This window comes from Pinus tabuliformis, chromosome 9 (assembly GCF_031772625.1).
Source record: "Pinus tabuliformis cultivar Carrire ecotype Pingquan chromosome 9, CPIR1, whole genome shotgun sequence".
NCBI lineage: Eukaryota > Viridiplantae > Streptophyta > Pinopsida > Pinales > Pinaceae > Pinus > Pinus tabuliformis.
In genome coordinates this window covers 137,224,935-137,245,316 of record NC_142307.1, presented here as the reverse complement: position 1 = coordinate 137,245,316, position 20,382 = coordinate 137,224,935, and positions in this window count along the sequence as shown.

Here is a 20,382-nt window from a genome sequence, read left to right as displayed (position 1 = left end):
AGGAGGACAATCTCTTCTTCTAACTTTTCACATTCATTATTTTTCTTTGCTAGTTGTCCCTCAGTTTCTTCCTTGCTACGAGTAGCTTCAGCTGCTACTATTTTGAAGGAGAGAATATGTGTCTTCATTTTGGAGATTTCTGCTTGACTGCTCTCCATCTTCTTTTCAGCTTCTTGTACCTGCTTCCTGGCTTCTTGTAGATCAGACTTAAGGGAGGAGACCTCTACCTTGTACTGTCCAATCTCTTCTACAAGTTTGTTCACTCTCTTATGTCTTTGTTCAAGTTCACTTGTCAAGACATCTGCTTGCTTCTTTGCTTCATTCAGCTGATTTGTCATAGATATGACTTCTTCATGATGTTTCCTCTTGCATTGATCAAGCTCCTTCTTGAGCTTGGCTAGCTCTTCATCTCTTTCTTTTACTTGAAGCTTGATGAGGTCAAGCTTTTCATTCTCAGCTTCTATGATGGCTTCATGACTTTCTTCTTGACTCATTTCCATGGTCAGTGCTCTCTTTGCATGAAGGTCATGCAGTCTGTCCGATATATCCTTTGCTGATGTATATTTTCCTAGATTCCTCTTCACAGAATCAGGGAGTCCATCCAAGATAGTCTTTGCTGCTTGTGCATCATACTCCATGGATTCTTTATCCATCTTGCTGTCATCAATCACTGACTCCCAGACTTCAATCCCCTCAAACATTAGGAAAGCCCTCATCTTTATTTCCCATACATCAAAGTTTCCATCAAACTTTGGGGTTTCAAATAGAATGTATTCTAATGGATTGCCTTCTAGTTTAGTAGAGGGAGGAGACACATTTTTAACAGGCCTGGAGGCTTTCTTCTTTGACCTTGCCATTCTTATCTAGGCTTTAAATACTTGACTGTGTTTTCTTTTAAATCACTGACTGTTCCTTCAACAATAACACAAAGGAAAGCTTTGAGAAATACCTTAACTCTTTTGGCTGAGTCTTCACACTGCTGGAGAGGTTTGACTGCTGCAACCACACCTTCCTTCAGCTTCTTTGAGTCTTCAAAGAGCCTGGACTTGCTCTGATACCACTGTTGGGTATTTTTAAATGGGGAAATAACAAAACCAAACAAACATTAACACCACAGAGGCAATGCTCTGTTTCCACTGTTCCAGGATCTTTACACAGGGAACCTCTTAAAAGCAAATATACTCATAACAGAGTATTACACAGCCAAAAAAAATATTTCTATTGATTAACATATAAAGCCTGAAACAACATTCATCCTCTTTGCTGAGAGGGATTTACCAAAAACTTTCACCCATAAAAACTCTGTTTTCACCTGAGAAATTACTGTGCTGGTTTTACTGCAGTAAAACCCATTTTTACATTTGGTGGTGTAAAACTATTTTTACACATACTGCTGTAAAAATATTTTACGCATACAGTAATCTTTACATTACATTCACAATCTCAAAAAATACCTGAGCGCTCTTTTCATTTGCATTTCAATGCAAATCCAACCTATAAAAAAAAACTTACTCAAAACACATGCGCTCCACTTCGTTTCTTTTCTTCATGCACTACTGTGCAAAACCACACATGGTTTTTGCTACTCCTCTGTTTTTACAATACAACACAAAAACATTACAATCTGTTCCTTGTAATTTCTTAGTACTGTTGTGGATTCAATACATCGTTTTTCGTTGCGCTCTGCTCTTTCACTGCTTCACACTTACATACCTCCCATGTGTAATTAACACAATATAGAGCACACTCTTTTTTTTACTGCTCCATCGTTCCTTTTTACAATGGTCAACGCTACCACTTAGAGCCCATTTCACATGGCTCATATATATGTCAAAAACTTAATACGAAAACATCCATTTTAAAACATACAACTAACACATATAAAAAAACACACTTGCATTATGTAAAACTTAAGTATTCACCTACTACTATGACAATGCAATAAAAAAAAACGTATGGTCAACCAAAAATTTAACATTCACTCCACGCAACGCATTGAATTGACGCAGGCCCGTGCACATTCAACAATCGATGGCTGACAACACGCAACCAGATCGGACGATGGAGATCAATATCGGAAGGCAGTTTAATGCTAGCTTTACCTCCCGATATGTCAGAGATGCTGATGTCAGGTGAGAGCCACGCTTCTGCACCAAATCGCATCGGAGCCAAACATACGGAAACAACTTTTGGCTGAATGGCTGTGCGATATGGTCTGGGCAGTTTGTGGTTTTGTTCGGTGGTTTTGGGTTGCTGCCGTATTGCCCACGTCCGCCACCTGCAGTTGGAATTAACATTCCAACAATCAGCCGGAAGATAAATGGCTTCCCCATTTTTCTCTTTTTCTTTCTGGACAATCACAGCCATTGAATTTTGACCGGATTCGCCTACACGAACTCTTTTGTTGGGTCGGAAATCGGGATAACAACGATCAAACTCCTGAACCAAAAGTTCCATTTGAACATTTTCTGCGAAACGTACAGTTGCTTCTCTCCATGCAGGGACTAACACTGAATCTGTAGAGAGTTTCCTCTTTCTTCTTAGTTTGTTATCTTCACCTCTATGTGATGCCGAGATAGAGTCTTGTACCATTTGGAAAATTGTTGCGACCCCGGTACCCTCTTCTTGCTCCCTCGTAGCCTCCTTTTGCTCGGTGAAAGTCTCCATTTTGGAATGGAGGGCAGGGTTGATAGTGCCAACACGGTGGTGGTTGGTTTTCGCTTCCTCGGAGAAGAATGATGATGACTGGATGAGTTTTTCGTTTGCCTGGCCATGTGGTGTATATATACAAATCCCTTGGTCGGTGCTTCTTTGGTTAGTGGGCCTGAGAAATGTGTTGGTCGGTGCTTCCAGAAGACGACGTAGAATCTGAGGGAAGTGGGTCGTAGATTTTGTATGGACCCGCTTGTTGAGGGCCATGGTCATAACTTACAAAAGATAACCTTTCATGAAACTCGTTTTTCTTTGATAGATGTGGTAAATTTTCATGGTATTTCGTTAGTGTTTACAAATTTAAATGACGTGGACTGTTTAAAATATTTGTTTGAATGAATATATATATATATATATATATATTTTATGTTTTTAATAAAGTTTCGTTTTCTTTGATAGATGTGGTAAATTTTCCTGGTAAGTTGGATAATTTTCCCTATTTACTATTTTTTATTTTGGTACTTTGTTTTGGTATTTTTATATTATAGAAAAATTAAATTTATATCTAAATTAATATATAATATGTATCGTATTTATTAAAAAACTGTTTTTATATTTCTTATGGATATTTAGATTTATATTAAAGTATGCAAGTGATTTAATTTTTTTTAAGAATGATTTAATTTTTTTAATTGTATAATAAATTGTAAATTACAATGGATCAAATTCAAGTATGTGGTATGCATTGGATGAGTTAATTATTAATTATTAATAATTATATATATATTTTATTTTATTTTTATTTTTATATAATTTTACTTAGTTCAAATGATTAGATAAAATAATTTTATAATTTTTTTTATTGTGTATTGGAGATATTATTTTGTTATATGTGAGAAGCATCTATATCCACATATTAAATTTATTGAGATTTAAACTTTTTTTGGAGTGAAAAGAGATTTGATCCCTCTCGTAGATCTCCGGTTCAATGGATCTATGCCACTTGACTTTATTCCACATGAATACCATGGGTCAATACCATTGGTTTGACTTTATTCCAGGTGAATATCATGGGTCAATACCATGGGTTTTCTAGAGTTAAATGGATATGCCCATTTAATTTACTCCATTAAATGGACTTTATTCCACATGAATACTATGGGTCAATGCCATGATTTATCATAAACCTCTAGCTCAAAATCTATGCCACTTTAATTTCCTCCTTCAAATGGACTTTATTCCAAATGAATACCATGGGTCAATACCATGAGTTCTCATCAAGCTCTTGCTCAAAAACCACTTCACCAAATTAAGCTTACCTTATTATTTTAGTTTAAGGTTATTTTTGTTTTAAGGTAGAGTTATTTTTAATTTTCTTTATTTTATATTATTTTAGTTTAAGGTTATTTTTGTTTTAAGGTAGAGTTATTTTTAATTTTCTTTATTTTATATTTTGACCAAGTAAAAATGTAAAGGTATGGTTGTTTTTATTTTTATTAATAAATATAATTATGAATTGTTTTATTTTATTTTTATCTTCTTTGACCAAGTAAACTCTTTACGTAACAAGAAAAGAAAAAATAAATATTTTCACCTTACAACATAAGATATATTTTATTTTTCTTTTTATTGTTTTGTAATTTGACCCATTCAAAATATTTACATAACATAACCTTACAACATGTCTTCCATACTTGGCTCAAGAGCTTAATTTATTTTAGACGAGGTTAGATCCATGTTAAATTCATATCTACAAATTAGCACCAATAAGGATAAGTCTTTTGAGATGCAAACATGTTAGAAAGTGAAAAATGGTTTTCTCTAGGTTGGTAGAATTTTAGGACTTTTCATTACTTTGGATTTTTGGGTTGCATATGAATATTTGAGGTGAAACCTTGATTTGTATATTGAGCACCAGAAAAAACCTACCCATCAAACGTTATATTCCAATAAATTCCTCCGAGATTTTAGAGAAATTAGACTCGAAAAAACCACTAGAAAAGCTTCCAAAAGGTTGAACTAAAGATAAGTCGTTAATTTATGTTTGTTTTAGTTTATTAAATTTACTTTTAATGTTATTTTATTTTATTTATTTACTTATTTATTTTACTTAGGCAAAATGTTAAACAAGACATTGCAACATCTATACCATACTACACAAAAGAGTACCTCTATTGGGCAAAGAGAGACTCAACAACCTAGTATGTGGAAGATGTTGTTATGTAATCTTAACTTAAAAAGATAATAAAATAATATCTACATTAACAAATAAAAAACTAGTAATAACAAAACAAATCAATGTCACCCTTATATTAAATACTTCATTTTTCAAATTTGCAATACCTTACAATCTTGAATATGGATTTTGATCTGTAATATTTGAAATAATAATAATAAAAATAATAACAATAATAACATAAATAATTAAATATGTACATACTTATATAAATAGAGATACATATGTAACATTTTAATTAATTTATATACATTTGTAGAGAATACATGTTTTGTACTTCATGAAAAGGCATGACACTATTAACATTTTAATGTCGAGAATTTGAATCATAAATAAATAAAATATTTCACAATGTATATGTGTGTGTTTTGTTTATCAAATTTCTTAAGGTGAATACATTTTCTCAAGTTTTGGGATCAAAAAAAGCTTCTAAACTTGAGTGATTTCGTTCTATCCAGAGTTAATGGATCTATACAGTTCATTAATGATTTCTTTTTACCTCAAAAGAAACATTACTTACACCTATGTTAAGAACTTATAATTTTTCTTGTTTGTCAAAATTTATCTCAAGAAAAATCATGTCATATCTATATATATATATATATATATATATATATATATATATATATATATATATATATATATATATATACATATATATATGAAATACTTATTAATTTTCACTCGGATAAATTTTACCTCACATAAAAATGTTTTAGCTATGATACAAATTATATCAAAAGTACTTATTACTTTTTAATCCACACAAAAAAGGTTTGAACCATAAAATCAATTTACTTAATTAATATTTTTTAAAATCTAATTATTTTTTTAATTTGATAAATTTCATCTCACATTAAATAAGTTTTAACTATGATATGCATTTATTTAATTTTTTAGTTTTGTAAGTATTCCAAGTTCATGCAACATTTTACACATAATAGGAGGTACCATGTGCCTAATTACTTTCAAGCTTATAGAAAACATTCGTATAAGATTTTTTTACATTACACACCAAACTTTATCTAATATTTTCCATGTAAAGTTGGGTGAGGGATTGAAGCAAAGCGAATTAAGGAAGGGGTGTTGGTAAGTTATATAGCCCTAGCGAATTTGTTGTCCCAATGTGAAGTTAGATGAAATTTAGGGACCAATAAGTTTATTTCATTACTATAGGCTATAAATTATATAGTTTAAGGAGTTTTGAAGATCAAGAATACAATAATTGAAGTTTTTGGCACCAATACACCTTATACTCTACTCTTTTTGTTTTATTAAATGTTTTCTACACTTAATTTTCTTTTCTTATGAATAATATTATTGTATATATGTCTTTTACTGTTTTGGTTATTAAATATTTGTTTTTAACTAATAAAAAAAACATTACTTTTATGTGTATGTTAAATACTTATTATTTTTCTCTGTGTTAAAGTTTACCTCATTAAAAAACATGTAAAGTATATATATATATATCGATAGATAGATAGATATACATACTAGTGGCAATATCGAGGAAGGACATGTATCAACGACCGTTTAACTTCATAGATCTTCTGAATAAAAAAGACAGGGTTTTAGGTGTGAGGTTTTAATGCACTTTAATTGTTTTGGCATGCCCCTTTGTACTAGCCTTGGTTTTGAAAATGTAGCCAGTTCACATCTTCTGTGGGAAACTAAGAGTCAACCTCCATTCTTGCATCCATTGTTGGACCGGTTCGGCTCTGTGTGTGCATTGTGCCTTCGCTTGTTTCTTGTGGTGGTTTGTTTGCTGGTATAAGGAGGCTTCAGGTCGACTTTCAATCTACAAGTTGTTTCATTTATTCTTTGTTGCCTGGCTTATGCTTCGTTTTCATTCTACTCATGGTGGTGTTCAATGTTGGTTCTAGTGTTGATCTCGCTCTGTGTAACCACAGATTCTTCCCTTGCTACTTCTGTGGGCGGCTCAGCAAACGCTACTTCAGGTAATTTTTTTGTTCTTGTTTCATTCCTTCATCTCGTTTTTATGATTCTAACCCTCTAGCCCGTTGGTGAGCAGGTAAACTTACCAATGGCATTCTTGCTGAGATACCCTTTAGCGAGAGACTCGGTTCTCATCCTCTAACTCGGAGACAAGATTTTTCCAGGTAAACCCCTCCTCTTCCCTTCTTTTATCTACTCTCTGACACCTTCTTTTATCTGCCTTTCTAGATTTTGACTACCCATCTTGTTTTCATGGTGATATGCAGGACATGGTTGGAGAATGATGCTCCACGGCCTCGTTCTTGGGAGTCTTTGTAGCTTGGGAAAGCAGGGTAGGATCCCTTCGTGATTGTCTTACTCTTTTTGCTTGCATTATACTTAGTTAGGCATAAACCCTTAGGATTTTGTTTTCTAAGTATGTTTTGTATGGTTTCATGGGTTTCGCACCGTCGATGTCGGACTAGTCTTGGCCTACAAAGTGTTATTTTCGGTGCTTGTGACTTTCGAAACCCTCTACTATTTTGGTTTCACAAATGTATATTGAACTGTTAAATTTTGAAATGTTGCAAATCCACACGTGTCCTTGAATATTGAATGTAAATGTACTTGGGTTTTTGAGAAAGAATGTGATATCTTTGTTGGCTTTACCTTTGTCTGGTTCCTGGTCTGAAATGACTTTAGTCACGAGATTTCTGTCGATGTCAATTGGCCTCTTGATGAGTTACTTCACTATTTTGCTTTAAAACAATATCTGAAACACTACTGCACATGAAAAAAAAAGGAATTGTCTTTCTTTCTTAATGACAGAGATTTTAGATTCATTTGCTTTCACATATACTCAAGAAAGTAATTTCAATTTCTATGTTCTTTCTTCTCTCTAGATGGCACCCTCCTCATAGTGGAGATCTAGTTTTGCTTTTATGCCTAACCAACATTCTCTTACAGTTGAGAAACTGTCCTTCAATTACCTTACACTTATCTAACAGTTTCTTTAAACATACTCTTAACTATTCTACTTGCTTTCTTAATTTTTAAAGGACAATCACTGCACGAGCCTAAATTTAAGTAAAACAAAAATAAAACAAAATTTGTAATGTTTTTCCTCCTTTCCAACAGAAAATGAAAACCATTTCTAGTTGTTAGATAGTATTTTGTCACCGACCCCATATCCCCTAATCCCGGGAAGTGTCGGTCCCTGAATGGAATCTTCTCTGTGTCATACATCTAAATATGTGTCCACATCTTCCAAATCACTCAAGAAGATTAACCATGCTCATAAATACTGAAGTTGACCCTTTTTACCTATGTTTCAAGATCATCAGAAGACATTAGTATTCTGCCTGTGACAATAGCCCAGAGTAAATAAGAACCGCTCGATACCATCACAAGAGTACATGTATTCCCAACGATGGTCAGATTTTAGGGATAGTCGCAAGTCACTAGTATCCTTCTTGCGACAATAGCTCGGAATGCACTGTTGCCTCACGATGTCATCTCTTAGTCATAGTGTTGGTTTACATGGGCCTCAACCAAGTTCAGAAGAATTATTTATCCAAGCAAATCTCGTAGCTACCGACCCTTTCAGAAACAGCCCGCGAAGCGCCGACAAAGGTCTCACCCAAGGTAGCAAGGGAGGGTGCTAGTACCAGGTTTCCGCACCCTTGCGATGTCTAGATGTGGTCTGAGAGGTGTTGAGCCTCAAACCTGCACCTTCCTATACACCCTCTCAGCCTTCTTTTTCAACTTACTTCATCCACCAAGTTGTTAAATCATTGCATTATAGTCTAAAAAGAGCTTTTTATATGGTTTTCTAACTATGCTTATGACTGTTGTTTGGTTTAGTTTTTTTGTTCATGCAGCTGCGGAACCTTGTCAGCTTCCGCAGCCAGCACAGGTTTCCGCAGCCAGCACAGGATTCCGCAGATATTTTGTTAAAAGCTGTGGTATAGGTGTCCTATGAAGAAACGAGCCACATGGGCAAGCTCCAGGTGATGTATACATGGAACGTGTCCCTTCAAATCAGCCAAATCATCCATGGAAGGTCACGGTCAACGAAGGTCAAAGACAAAGCCAACCAAGGAGTTCAGCGGTGGCACGTCTCTGTTTTGAGCATGTGAACGTTGCGTCGCACAGTCCTCAGCTCACGAAGACACCAGCACACCTGGAGATCATTTCTGTAACCTGAATCTAACAACTACCACTCCGGAGATTTAATAAGACATGATGACAGTTACGCTAGATCTCGGCTTAAGGGATCTACGTGTCTTTGGAAACACTGTCAATAGCGTAGGAGTTAGTTAGTTAGTTTCAACATTTTTTCATTATAAATAACACGTCGATGAGCCCTGTAAAGGAGATTTTTTTATATGTAAATTCTGAACTGTTGTGTTATCACCCCACTGTTTATATATGTTGTTGTTTTAATATATGAGAAGACTTTTCTGAGTTTATTCGTGTGACTACTTGTTCACCGGCTGAAGTGGCAGAGGGCCCCTGCGTGCTGAAGCCTTGTAAAGTTTTCATTTGCTTTTATTATGTTCTTGTATCATTAGCTTGTACATAACACATTGTTTGATGTTGCTTAACTCACTCTTGTTTATATTTTCACCTCTGTTTTCTTATAACTGTGAACTGATCAGTGCCTTTCTGCAAGTTTTCTTAGGCAGCCCGGGCAAATTTTCATTTTTTTGATAACTATTGACATATGAGATCATCTTGTCCTTCCTACTAACTTTCATTTTCTGAAGTTTAATTTCAGCACTGTCTTTTTCAAGTTGTGATTTGCTTACTTATTTTTCTGTTATTTAGATCTCATACTGCTCACCAGTTTATGGTTTCTTTGTATAGTCAAGTGACTCTATTAGCAAGAAATCAGAATATTACTAACTGTAGTGTGATTTAGTTGTCATATTGCTTAAACTTATTCATGATTGCTTCCCACAAGGTAGATTGAGCTGAAGGGTAAAGGATCAGAAGAGTTGAAGTAGTGTGATTGGTTTCCCTTCTGCAATTTAATTTCTTGCAATTTAGTTATCATATTGCTTAAACTTATTCATGGTTTCTTCCCACAAGGTAGATTGAGCTAAAGGGTAAAGGACCAGAAGAGTTAAAGTAGTGTGACTAGTTTCTTTTATGCAATTTAATTTCTTACCATTTAGATATCATATTGCTTGACTTTTTCATGATTGCTTCCCACAAGGTAGATTGAGCTGAAGGGTAAAGGATCTGAAGGGTTTAAGTAGTCTAAATTGGTTGCTTTGCTTTTAGTTTGAGTTGCTTTCAGTTTTTACTTTCTTTTCATTCAGCAGCAAGGATACTGGGCCATTGTCATTAGTTCACTATTTGATGCATTTACTTCCTCTTAAGAATTGATTTCAGTTTATCTTTCTTCTTGAGCACTTTCAAGTTTGAGAAATCACTGTAGAAACTACCATCACCATCCATACTCCATACTTCACTTTCATTTTCGCCATCACACATTAGGGAAAGATAAATCCAAAAACAAACTAAAAAAACTCAAAAACGACAAAAGACTAAGGAAATGGTTATCTAGTACATATAGTACACTTCACTTCGTCAGTTTACGAATCCCGGATTGACATTTAAAATAGCAATTTAGATCACACTAAATTGACCAAACATTTTGGTGATGTTGCCGGGGAAGTGAAATTAGGTAGCCAATTTATATATAAAAAAAAACAAGAAAATTTCAAGGAAGGAAAATTGATAACTTTCTCTTTTCTGATCCAATTCATGATTGTGTAGAGGTTTATATGGATGATTTTACAGTTTATGGTAATTCATTTGAAGAGGCATTAGAGAATTTAGAAAAAGTCCTTATAAGATGTAAAGAAACAAACCTTTCATTAAGTCATGAGAAATGCTTTATGATGTTTACTGAAGGGATTGTTTTAGGACATCACATTTCAGGGGATGTGATTAAAGTTGATAGATCAAAAGTTGAAGTCATCTCCAAGTTGCCTATTCCAAATTATCAAAAAGATGTTAGAAATTTTCTTGGATTTACTGGATATTATAGAAGATTTATTGAAAACTTCACCAAAATAGCATCTCCACTCTTCAAATTACTTACAAAAGACTGTGAATTCAAGTGGGATCTTGATTGTCAATCTGCATTTGAAACTTTGAAAATAAGAATATCTAAAGCAACCATTTTGAGAGGGCCAAATTGGAAACTTCCTTTCCATATTTCTACAGATGCTTCAGATACAGCTCTAGGAGCTGTGTTGGGTCAAAAGGATTTAGTTCCTTATGCCATTTACTACACCAGTAAAAATTTGACTCCCACTAAGTTAAATTATACTGTGACTGAGAAAGAGTTCTTAGCTATTGTTCATGCAATCAACAAGTCTAGACATTATATAACAGGCTATGAAACTTGTGTCCATACTGATCATTCTGCAATTAGATATCTCATGAACAAACCTGTTACTAATGGCAGAGTTACAATATGGCTTTTACTTTTACAAGAATTCAATATTACTGTGTTGGATAGACCAGGGAAACAAAATACAGTAGCTGATTTCTTGTCTAGAATCCAAAATACTAATGAAGATTCTCCTGTAGAGGATAAGTTTCCAGATGAATATTTGTTTGCAGTAACTGCTAAGACTCCTTGGTATGAAGATATTGCTAACTATTTGGTTACAGGGAAGCTACCTCCACACTTATTTCCTAATGAGAAAAAGAAAATTATTCAGGAGAGTTCAAATTATTCATGGATTTCTAATGAATTGTTTAAAACAGGGCTAGATTGTGTGATCAGAAGATGTGTTCGGGAAGATGAAATACCTGACATCCTCAAGGCATGTCATGACAAACCATGCAGTGGACACTTTGCTGACAAGAGGATGGCCTATCAAATCCTTTCTTTAGGATATTATTCGCCTTCTCTCTTCAAAGATGCAAAACAATATGTCAGAAGGTGTGACAGCTGCCAGAGAGTTAGGAGACCGACTCTTTCAAATGAAATGCCATTACAGCCACAGGTACTCATCGAACCCTTTGAAAAATGGGCTTTAGATTTCATTGGACCCATTAATCCACCATCTAGACAAAAGAAATATACATTGGTTTGCACTGATTATGTCACTAAATGGGTAGAAGCCAAGGCATTTCCTTCTGCCACTGAAAATTCTGTTGTTCAATTTATTTTTGAGGATATTTTTACTCGTTTTGGTGTCCCAAGAGAAATTGTGACAGATCAGGGAAGTCAATTCACATCTAACTTGATGGAGAAGCTCATGGAAGAATACAAAATCAAGGACAGAAAATCTACTCCTTACCATCCACAAGCAAATGGTCAAGTGGAAAATACAAACAAAGTTCTTGAGAGCATCATCACCAAAACTGTTCATCTACATAGAAGAGATTGGGCAGAAAGGTTTCCTGAAGCCTTATGGGCCTACAGAACTACATGGAGGAACACAACAAGACATTCTCCCTATGAACTTGTTTAGGGGAAATAAGTCCTACTCCCCATTGAGTTTCAAGTCAAGACTTTCAAGATGGCAGTTCAGTTGGGGATGAATCTATCAGAAGCCCAAAAGCACAGAATGGAGCAGCTGAATGAGCTAGATGAGATCAGACAGGATGCAATTTTAAGGACTGATCTAGTTCAACATCAAAGAGCTAAGTGGCATGACAGATATATTAAAGAGAGAAAGTTTCAAGAGGGAGAGTGGGCTTTACTGTTTGATTCCAAGTTTAAAGACTTCAAAGGGAAGTTTCAGACTCATTGGCTTAGGCCATATGAGATTGATAAAGTCTTTAACAATGGAGCAGTAAGAATCAAGACCATTGATGAATTTCAGACTCCTCTTATTGTGAATGGCCACCGATTGAAAATTTATCATAAGCCACTTTCAAAAGAGGATTTTGTCAAAATGTTCCAAGAGAATTCTGCAATAAGGCTGGTGGAGAAGAATCCTTCTCTCGCACCAACCTAATCTTTGTTTCTTTCAGTTTTATTAAAAAAAAAAAAATGTGTATAAGCCTGAAAACCAATCCCAGATTGGCGGTCTTATGCAGAAAATATAGAGTGAAAATCAGGGACACCTGACACTCCATATTTTCCAAAAAAAATCTCCTCTCCTTCTCTTTCCATCTTCACTTCATCTCACTTGTCAGTTCACTTCACCTCCATCTCATTTTCATCTCCATTTCACTTCATTCCACTTCATTTTCACTTCATTCCACTCATTCCGTTTCATTTCATTAATAAAAACCCCTTTCATGACTATTTTCATTCAGTTAGTTCTTCTCTAACTATCTTTGTGCAGTTAAAGGGGTGCTGTCTCAGTTTCCGCAGCTGGGAAACCGTTTCCGCAGCCAGAAGCAGTTTCTCCAGCCAGAAACGATTTCTGCAACCAACATCACTCTGTTTTCAAAAATACAATGAACTGTTAGTGCCATAATCATGAAATGCAGGTGTAATTGAGCTAAAGACATGGGGCATCTCCAAGATATCAAAGAAGAGCAACTGGTTAGAAGCCTTGAGCAAGAATTGACAAAGTTTGCAAAGGTATGATCAAAAATCTTTATCAAATAACAATTCAAGTCATAATTATGTATAGTTATTAAACCATAACAGGTTCTCCTATATGAAATGATTTGATATGTTAGCCCACTATCACTCTTATTCCGTGATATCACTCCACACACCTCGCATTCATTTCCCTAACGGTCTAATGATTACTCCGAGTTTGAACTAAAGTATGACTGCACTTCTATTTATTACCCGTACTCTTGAGACGTGACCTATTGTGTTATAGCTCTTCCCAGCCGTAATTTCCATAGCCGTCTGTTAAGACGTGTAAAATATCATACACAGTCATCCGACTCGAAAGAATCCCGTCGTTACTCCACTCGCTTATCACTCCACTCATACTCCACTTATACCATACTCCTTGCATGCATCCACATTTCATTTTAAGAACTCGTTTACCACTGCTCACCCACTGTTCCTCCCGTAATTCGGGTATTTCCATTCACTGTTCTCTATTTCCGACTGTAGTCACTACAGTTTGCTCTAAACCCCGATTGCAGTCACTACAGTCACCATAAACCCTGACTACAGTCATTACAGTCTATCCTAAACCCTATAACAGAGCTATTTTTTCCCTTAACCCTCACACGCAGAAGAACTCTCAGTGGAATTTAAAACAGAGGATGGGAAAATTACTGAGAGCTGAGCTGGAAGGACCGAAATACTTGGAGGGTTATCCTGAAGTTAAGTAATTGCTGAAGAAAGTCAGATGGCTACGATTTATCCAGAAGTTTAAAGGCTATAACAAGGAGGTGACCAAAGCTTTTGCAAGGTCCTTTAATGGACAAACAGTGGAGGTTGGAGACTTGAAATTCACAATGACTGAGGCCACAGTAGCAGCTGCCATGGGCCTACCTCAAGAAGGTGAAAGGTGGTTTAAAAATAGTAGTGTGGACGATCAAATATGGAGAACCATGCTACAAAACCAAGGTATGGATACCACTATATTTACAAGCGGCATCCCTGTTCATGTATTAAAAGAGGAATGGCCTAGTCTACTGTTAGTCATCCAGAAATTTATCACGTGTGAAAGTCGTTTTGGCTCTATGTATATGTATCATGTCAGACTGATGATGAATTTCATAGATGGTCACACTCTTAATTTGCCTCATTTTCTGCTATCAAGTTTGAAAAAGATGAGTTTTACAGTTCAAAAACATGTAGGCAATATTGAACCTCATCTTTACCATCATGGGCTCATCAAAATTCTTATTGAGGATCAGTTGAAGAAAACTAAGGATACATGGGAGAAATTCTTAACAAGAAACTACTTACAAGAGCTGTCTGAGGCCTCCGGAAGCAGTCCACCAAAAATTCCAAGGAAAAGTAGGAGGAAAGAAAAAAACATTGCAGTCCAAGGCTCCCCTACAATAGAAATTCAAGAAACTGTCCAAACAGAGGAAGAAGACCAAGTTAAAAGTAAGAAATAGAAGAAAGAAAAAGGCAAAAGAACCATTCAAGAGGTCTATCCATCCCCTGAGCAATCCATAGAAGAGGATTATCAACCTCTGTCAGAAAGATTAATAGATCTTCAAACTGCTACTATAGCAAAGAAAAAGCAAAAAGGAAAACAGAGTGCACAAAAGAAGAGTACTAGTTCATACTTAAGAAGGAGCACTAGGCTAAAAGGGAAGGGGAATAAAACCAAAGAAAAACAGTCTCACTTTATTGATTTAGGTGAAGAGACACTTGAAAAATCTCCAGCCCAGCCAAGCATTGAGTCAAGTCCTCCACGTGAAGAAAGCCCTTTTCGGCCGGAAAGAGAGAGCAGTCCTCCTCCACCAGATTTTGAGTTTAGGCTGAGAAAGACACCTGAGGTATATCCTAGTCAGCAAGAGGTATATAACTACATGGAATCCTTAGAACAATCAGCTGCAGGACCAAGTACCTCTCTGCCACTTGATGCACAAGTTCAGTCTTTGAAACAGGAAGTATTTGAGTTAGAAGTCCTAAATAGACATATCATACAGGAAAATGAAGCACTTAAAGAGCAGAGTAAGGTAGACAAGATTGTCCATGATAACACTATGCTCCATCGTTCCTTTTTACAATGGTCAACGCTACCACTTAGAGCGCATTTCACATGGCTCATATATATGTCAAAAAATTAATACGAAAACATCCATTTTAAAACATACAACTAACACATATAAAAAAACACACTTGCCGTATGTAAAACTTAAGTATTCACCTACTACTATGACAATGCAATAAAAAAAATGTATGGTCAACCAAAAATTTAACATTCACTCCACGCAACGCATTGAATTGACGCAGGCCCGTGCACCTTCAAGAATCGACGGCTGACAACACGCAACCAGATCGGACGATGGAGATCAATATCGGAAGGCAGTTTAATGCTGAGCTTTACCTCCCGATATGTCAGAGATGTTGATGTCAGGTGAGAGCCACGCGTCTGCACCAAATCGCATCGGAGCCAAACATACGGAAACAACTTTTCGCTGGATGGCAGTGCGATATGGTCTGGGAAGTTTGTGGTTTTGTTCCGTGGTTTTGGGTTGCTGCCGTATTGCCCACGTCCGCCACCTGCAGTTGGAATTAACATTCCAACATTCCCCTTTAATTTCAACTGTTGGGCATTCAATCTTACCCAAGCACTTCCTCACATGGAGGGATTCACCAACTGCTTCTGATGCAGTTCATAAACAAACAATGTTGTCTTCCTCTTAATAGAGGGATTAACCTAAAACCGTGCTTAAGAGCACCTTCCTCATGACAGAGGGATTCACCATAACAATGTGCTGAAGAGCACCTTCCTCTTGATAGAGGGATTCACCTGTGACTATGCTGAAAAGCATCATCCTCTTGATAGAGGGATTTACCACACTATGCTGAAAAGCATCTTCCTCTTTCATAGAGGGTTTCACCAAATGGCTGTGCTGAAAAGCACCTTCCTCATTAACAGGGGGATTACAAACAGACACTGCTTTGCATGCAGTTTCAAAAACAAACAATCATTGCACTGCTGTGTGTGCAAACTCATTACAATGTTCTTTTATGCTGATGCATATTCTCTGCTGCACTGTTGTGCCATCTTCTTTACTGTGTCTACCCCACACTGTTGTGTCTACACTTGTTGTTGTGTTGCTGCACTTCTCTTACATTTCTTTGCAAACTCTGCATTGATGTGCCTTCCCTTTCTCACATTCACACTGTTGTGTGAGAATTCTTTACTTGCGCACTTATGCGTGCTTCCCTTCTTCAGAATGGGAAAACTTTTCTTCACGCTGCTGCGTGCTCCCCTTCACTCATTACAATCATACTTCTGTTGTGTCTCACTTACATTTCATATGCAACCAACACACTCACTGCACTTACATTTACTGCTGTAAAGAAAAAAAAATTCTTTTACATGTGCTGTTGTCCATTACCTTTCATTTCTTCAACAAAACTTCATGCTGCTGCATTTTCTTATTTGCATTGCTGTGTGCTTCTCCTTCTTGTCATCATGTTGCTGTCCATAACTTGTTGTTGTGTAGCTAGTGCAATTTGCACTGCTATGTGCACATACACTTGGCACTTCATTCTCCACGAAAAAAAATAACACAGCCTGCTGCCTTTTCTCATGCACCCTTGCTTCACACAATCTTAGTCTTCATTTTTTTTACACAATACACTACTGTGCAATTCCTTTGGCTTTCTGCTGCCACACACATTCTTATACATCCAGTGTGCATTAAAAATCTATTGTCCTTGTTTTTCTTTATGCATTTCTTTGCATGCTGCATTGCATAAAAAAAACATTACATTTCTTTTACAGTTGTGTAACAAAAATTTCATTGCATTCTCAGCCACTGGGCATTTACACTCTGCTGCGTTTGCCTTCTTCTCATTTTCTTCCCACTGCTTTGCATTTTCATTCCCAATACAAAACATTTCCATCTGCTGTGTATTATACTCACTCTACTGTGAGTATATTCTCTCACATTACATAGAAGGAAACTAGCTTCCATTGCTATGCATTTCAATGCATGTGCACCACAAAAAAAATTTAAACTGTTGTTCATTCTAATCCATGTGCTCCAAAAAAAATTTCCAAACTGCTGTTTTATGTTCTGTCTTCCCACTGCTGTGAGGGTCTCCATGCTTTGCATTTTTCTCTTATCTCGCTGCTGCTCTTTACATTTCAGCGCTGCCATCTTTTCTTCTTTATGCATTTCTATGCATATTGCATAAAAACATAGCAAAAACATTGCTGATTTCATCACTACTGCATATTACCTTTTAGAGGGATTAACAAAGATTTCATTTGCAACTGCTGCGTTGCAATACATCCTCCATCAACAAATGACTGTTAATACAGTTCAGCAAACAAAAAAAAAATTCAAGCTCCCCTTTAATGTGTGCTTGTCTTCTTTTGGCAGACTCTTCTCAAAACAAATTTAGATCCACTGGGGAGTTCAAGGGGTTTTCAGATTGTCTTTCCTTCCTTCTCCATACTTGTGTAACTTTCTTCTTTTGTGTGGGTCTAGCTTGCGTAAGAGCCCATGTCAAGTTACAATCTCGTGCCATATGCCCAATGTTATGACACTTGAAGCATTCAACATTATTCATGAATAAGAATTCATGATTTCTTCTAAAATTGTTTCTTGGAGGTTGTCGGGGACCACAACATCTATCTCCATGAAATGCTCTACAGTCTTTTGCCATATGACCAAAGTTTGAGCAAGCATAACAATAACCATAAAATGAACTTTGGTACCTGGGAGATGGAGGTTTTCTTGATGCACTTCTGAAGCCTTGCTGCCTTGAAGTCCTTTGATGATCACCATTGCCTCTTGCTTCTTTGACATCAGCTACATTTCTTCTTGGAGATGATTTTCTACTTGGAGGAGGATTCCTTCTATTGCAGCCTTCATTTTTCTCCTTGCCTTTGCTGGAACTAGGAGCATCACAATCTCTTTCTGGCTTCTTCACATCTCCTTTGCTTAAAGCATCCTCATCCTTGTTTGAGGGTTCAGCTACATACCCAAGTCCTGATTTATCAAATGGAGATCTGTGATAGCTGAGCATGCCATCCAGAGCTTGAGAGCTCTTCATGATCTTGTTCATCCCTTCAACCTTCTTCCTGAGGAGGACAATCTCTTCTTCTAACTTTTCACATTCATTATTTTTCTTTGCTAGTTGTCCCTCAGTTTCTTCCTTGCTACGAGTAGCTTCAGCTGCTACTATTTTGAAGGAGATAATATCTGTCTTCATTTTGGAGATTTCTGCTTGACTGCTCTCCATCTTCTTTTCAGCTTCTTGTACCTGCTTCCTGGCTTCTTGTAGATCAGACTTAAGGGAGGAGACCTCTACCTTGTACTGTCCAATCTCTTCTACAAGTTTGTTCACTCTCTTATGTCTTTGTTCAAGTTCACTTGTCAAGACATCTGCTTGCTTCTTTGCTTCATTCAGCTGATTTGTCATAGATATGACTTCTTCATGATGTTTCCTCTTGCATTGATCAAGCTCCTTCTTGAGCTTGGCTAGCTCTTCATCTCTTTCTTTTACTTGAAGCTTGATGAGGTCAAGCTTTTCATTCTCAGCTTCTATGATGGCTTCATGACTTTCTTCTTGACTCATTTCCATGGTCAGTGCTCTCTTTGCATGAAGGTCATGCAGTCTGTCCCATATATCCTTCGCTGATGTATATTTTCCTAGATTCCTCTTCACAGAATCAGGGAGTCCATCCAAGATAGTCTTTGCTGCTTGTGCATCATACTCCATGGATTCTTTATCCATCTTGCTGTCATCAATCACTGACTCCCAGACTTCAATCCCCTCAAACATTAGGAAAGCCCTCATCTTCATTTCCCATACATCAAAGTTTCCATCAAACTTTGGGGTTTCAAATAGAATGTATTCTAATGGATTGCCTTCTAGTTTAGTAGAGGGAGGAGACACATTTTTAACAGGCCTGGAGGCTTTCTTCTTTGACCTTGCCATTCTTATCTAGGCTTTAAATACTTGACTGTGTTTTCTTTTAAATCACTGACTGTTCCTTCAACAATAACACAAAGGAAAGCTTTGAGAAATACCTTAACTCTTTTGGCTGAGTCTTCACACTGCTGGAGAGGTTTGACTGCTGCAACCACACCTTCCTTCAGCTTCTTTGAGTCTTCAAAGAGCCTGGACTTGCTCTGATACCACTGTTGGGTATTTTTAAATGGGGAAATACCAAAACCAAACAAACATTAACACCACAGAGGTAATGCTCTGTTTCCACTGTTCCAGGATCTTTACACAGGGAACCTCTTAAAAGCAAATATACTCATAACAGAGTATTACACAGCCAAAAAAAATATTTCTATTGATTAACATATAAAGCCTGAAACAACATTCATCCTCTTTGCTGAGAGGGATTTACCAAAAACTTTCACCCATAAAAACTCTGTTTTCACCTGAGAAATTACTGTGCTGGTTTTACTGCAGTAAAACCCATTTTTACATTTGGTGGTGTAAAACTATTTTTACACATACTGCTGTAAAAATATTTTACACATACAGTAATCTTTACATTACATTCACAATCTCAAAAAATACCTGAGCGCTCTTTTCATTTGCATTTCAATGCAAATCCAACCTATAAAAAAAAACTTACTCAAAACACATGCGCTCCGCTTCGTTTCTTTTCTTCATGCACTACTGTGCAAAACCACACATGGTTTTTGCTACTCCTCTGTTTTTACAATACAACACAAAAACATTACAATCTGTTCCTTGTAATTTCTTAGTACTGCTGTGCATTCAATACATCGTTTTTCGTTGCGCTCTGCTCTTTCACTTCTTCACACTTACATACCTCCCATGTGTAATTAACACAATACAGAGCACACTCTTTTTTTTACTGCTCCATCGTTCCTTTTTACAATGGTCAACGCTACCACTTAGAGCCCATTTCACATGGCTCATATATATGTCAAAAACTTAATACGAAAACATCCATTTTAAAACATACAACTAA